Genomic DNA, 5,037 nt, shown 5'->3' on the forward strand with positions numbered 1-5,037 from the left:
CAACATTGCCAATCCTTCAAAGTCAGAATTGTGTCACTGTCAGCATGTCTGTCTCTACATATTGGATTATGTCTAGCTTTTTCTCTTATATTCTTCAATATTTCTACTTTCTGAGAAACACATCCAGGATTATGATGTTAGAGTTCAAGTGTGGGGGTTCCTTTATGACTGACGGTAAAAAAAATAGTTTGTTTTAAAAATCTCTAGAAATCTTTCCCCGCTTTTATCCATTGTCCCTCTAGTTTCCATCCATCCTCTAACTAAATTCTCATAGAATAATTGCTAAAATTTGTATAGTGCTTTACAGTTTGCAAAAGCCATAGTAAGTTATTTCAGTTTATCCTCACAACAAATCTTCATTTGACTTTACGGGTGAGAAAAAAGAAGTTGAAAAAGGTTAAATAACTTGATCAAAGTATAAATAACTAGAAATGACTGAGGCAAGATATGATCACAGGTCTTACAGAGTCCAAGTCCAGGACTCTTATCCATTGAACCACCTAGCTGCCTTCTATGTGTTGCCTTGTCCAGTTAGAATGTGAAAATGTTTAAGGACAAAGACTCTTGCTTTTCTATTTGCATCCTCAATACTTAACATAATAATAAGATAATACAAGATTTCCTCAGGACAGGCTCATAGTAAGAAATTAATAAATGCATTTTTTCATCCATTCATTCACACTAAAATCCTATCAGGTTTGTTTAGTTAGTTATACTATTAAGCTAAAACAGAACATTTTTTCTCTTACTGATTTCTCGCTTTTCCTTCTATTGCTTCATGAAGGCTATTCATTATCTTCTACTCGCATTTTCTTTAAGATTTTTATATATGAATTTAATTCCAAACAACTTTAGATAATTTTTACTACACATTTCACTATATTCATATTTCACAATTATTTAGTCATTCACCAATTTGATAAAACTCCATCTACTTTGTTGCCATTTTTTTGCTATCACAAATAGGATTTCTATGAATATTTTAGTATATATTCAACTTTTGCTTGTCTTTGACTGTCTTGGTTTAATGTGTCCAGGACTGGAATCCAGAAGGCATGACTAATTTTGCTTCTTTTCTCTTAAAAAATAACACTTTATTCATATGCTTTGTTTATATATCACCTGTATTTCCTAAGGTAAAAATGTTATATTGTTAGTTTTATCAGTATATCACTGATCTTAATAAGTATATCTCTTGAATCTTTATCTCTTAATTCTGTATTCATTTACTTTTCCTGCAAGAGTTTTTTAAATGTGCCTAATGAAAGCTATCTATTTTATAAATTTTATCTTCTCTCCCTTTGTTGATATTCATTAACTTATATTTGTGAAAGATATAGCCTCACATTTTCTTCAGTTTTTATCTTCATATTTTGATAATTTTTTTTCTATTTGGAACTTATTGTGACATATAAAAGCTGTTGTTTTAAAATCAATTTCTACAAAGCTGCTTTTGAGTTTCCCAGCAGTTTAGTACTCCAGCAATTTATGTATTTATCAAATGGTTGACTATTGTTCTTTATGACTTTTGTTCCTTGCTTATTTAATTTGTTGCACAAATGTGTTTTTCTGGTTTTTAGCTTCTAGCATATAGTTTTCATAACTATGTCTTTATAATATAGTCTGAGGTTTGGTTAAGTTTTGTCCTCTTTGTTTTTACTGTTTCTCATTATTTCCCTAAAGATTTTAGACCTTTATTCCTCTGAAAAATTGTGTTATCATTTTCTTTAGTCTTATAGTGTACCACCTTGATAATATAATTGGCAAAGTGCTAAATTTGTAAACTAATTTAGGTGGTATCATCATTTTTATCGTACTGGCACAGTCAAACTCTAAGCAGTGACTCCTTTTGGTCTTCCTTTATTTCTCTAGGGTATGCTTTGTAATAGAATTTACATAATCTTATATGTATGTTGGTAGATTATCTCCTAGATATTTATTGCATCCTGTAGTTCTTTTGAGTGAATTTTGTTTAATTTATTTTTGGATTTTGTTAGCACTGTATAAAAATGTTGATGATTTTGTGGATTTACTATTAATCCTACTACAGCACTTTGTTAAAGCTTTCCATTGCCCTAATATTTTTCTCTGCTATTTTCTATGAGTTTTCTAAGTTTTCCATCATGTCATCTATAATAAAAGATGCATTTTTCTCTTTTTTTCTAATAAGAAGCAAAATAGTGATTTGAGAGCTGGGTTCAAAACCAGAAAAACATGTGTTCTATTTTTGCCTCTGTTATATGTGAGCTGAATGAGCCTGGGAAAGTCATTTAATTTCATGTTCAACTCCTCCATATAAGAAGATCTGACTAATTGGAGAGATATTCATTGCTCAGAATTGGACTCTGTCAATATGTTAAAAATGATGATATCACACAAATGACTTCATAATTTCATGCTTCTTGAAACACATTATAAAAGGAATACTTTGTAATACTAGATAACACAATAGAACATGGTGTCAATCTCCTTTGGTAGGGAGTTCCCTGAACCATGGAAAATAATAGTTATAGCCTATATCTTTTTTTGCTAACATAAATCCTTTAATTTTGTTCTCTTAGCTTGTTGTGATATCTACCATTTCAAGGACCAAATAATAATTTGGAGTGTAGAAAGGATGTATCCTTATCTTACCCCCATTTGTTCTAGAGTTAGTCTTAGGAATATTTTCTGGTTAAAGAGATTATTATACTCTGCTGAAAAGGATTTAAAATTTTTTTAACATAGGTTAGGCAAATTTTTCTATTCTCTGAATTTACTTTCAATTTTTAGTATGTCAAGACCATCAAAATCTAATAAAAAAGAGTTTGGTAGAGTTATTTCTGTCTCTTACTTTGGTAACTTTTGATAGGATGGATATTAATTGCTCTTTAAATATCAAATAGAATTTACTTATGTAGGGAATCCAAGTGGATACTGATTTTTTCCACTTCTACTTTGACAGTTCTTTTATTATTTCTTTATTTCATTCTTGAAGAGTGCCTCATTTAAAAATCTATTTCTTATTTTGTAAATTTGGATATCTTACATTTTTAGCCTACTGATTTACTTTTTTGAATTCTCAGTTTTGCTAGTCTATATCTATATATAACATTTTCTAATAATTATTTTATTTTGCCTCCATTGTGGTCATATTGTTTCTATTTCATTTTAGCTATTTGATTTTCACTATCTTTTTCTTGATTAAATAGCTTACTTCATTAATTATATTAATCATTAGATATATGACATATCTTTTAAAAATACCATACCTTCCATCTTAGAATCAGTACTGAATATTGGTTCCAAAACAGAAAATCAATAAGTTAATTGACTTGTCAAAGGTCACATAGCTAGGAAGTGTCTGAGGTCAAATTTGAACCCAAGTCCTTCTTTCTCTAGGCCTGACCTATCCAATGAGCCAACTAGTCACCCCTCTCATATATTCTTTTTTAAATTTTTATTTAATTCATTAATTAAGACAATTTTTCAATGGTTACATGATTCATGTTCTTTTCCTCTTCTCCTCCCACCCCCTCCTTTAGCCAACATGCAATTCTACTGGGTTTTTACATCCCCACATATGTTCTTAAATAGGATAAAAACTACACAATTTCTAGGTATAAGGTCTTTCTTTGCTTACTTCCCATCTTGTATCATCAACTTGCCTATTGCATATCTTGAACTAGATTTCCCAGTTATCTCAGATTCATCATGTCCAAAATAAAATTCATTGCCTCCTCCCCTAAAGAGTTTTCCTTCTTTTCAATTTCCATATTTCTGTGTAGGGAAATACCAATGTCATCTTCCACTTCTCACGCTCAGTTGCCTCACATATGTAATCTATTGCTATATCTTAGTTCTACCTTTACAATGTTTTCCTTATAAGTCACTTTGCCTCTGCTCACATTGTTCCCACCTTGGATTAGGTTCTTATCATCTTGTAGCTAGATTATTGCAGTCACTTTCTCAGATCTTTCCCTGCTCTACTCCCATTCAGCTCCTAAAATGACTTTAAATCCTAAGTTTGATCATGTCACCCCTGTATTTCCTTGCCTCCCCATTATTTTTAGGACAGGTATAAAAATCCCCTTTTTTCCCTCTGAAGTCCTTCAAAATCCTCCTCCTTTCTATCTTTATGGTTGTATACTTTATTTCCCTTTAATACCCTACTATATAGTGACATTGCCTTTTTTCTCTTTCTCACAAATGATGCTTCATCTTCCTGCTCTATGACTTTTCACACCTTTTCCCTATTCCTAAAATGTTCTCCCTCCTGTTCTTAATTCCCTAGTTTTATCTGGCTTCCTTCATGACTCAACTGAAATTCCTTTTCCTACAGCATACATTTTTTCCTGATCTCTCCTACTATTCCTCCCATAATTCTAGTGCTTTTTCTCTGAGATTACAAAGAAAAAACTTTGCACAGTTGTTCATTATTCATTTCCTAAGAGGGCGAGTGGTATAATGGAGTGATATTTTGACATGCTCATAAATTGGACTTAAGTGAGGCAAAGTTGCACAAAGCCATAGACCTCATTCTCTCTTCCTGAGTCATTGAAATCCATTGTCAAAACAAAAGTTCAGCATGACTGCTGATGGCTCAGGATGGAGTGGAAGACCTTGGCATCTTCGATCCAAACACTCCACAGCACCTACTTCAGCTGCCTTCATTGCCATTGGAATAAATTGTTCTCATCCACATCTGTAGTGGGAAGTTTTCACATATTTGGGATAGACATCCCCCTGCAATTCACTTTTGAGGTTTAAGACCTGTCAGTTACCCTTAACTTGCTTTAGTCCTTCTGCTGAGATGGTATTTACTGGAGTGTAGCTGTTGGACATGCAATAGATTCTTGGAATTACATGTGAAAGTTGTGTGAAAAGCGAACATCAAAGATAGATGAGCAAGCCCTCACACCATAGGTCCTTGTCCTCCATAAATGCCCCCATATTCTTCTCTTAATACATTATTTATGCTATATATATCCTAATTTTGTATAATTTTTGTATTAGAATATGGTCCACACTTTTATAGCATGTACTGTATTTTTGACA

This window comes from Gracilinanus agilis, chromosome 4 (genome assembly GCF_016433145.1).
Source record: "Gracilinanus agilis isolate LMUSP501 chromosome 4, AgileGrace, whole genome shotgun sequence".
NCBI lineage: Eukaryota > Metazoa > Chordata > Mammalia > Didelphimorphia > Didelphidae > Gracilinanus > Gracilinanus agilis.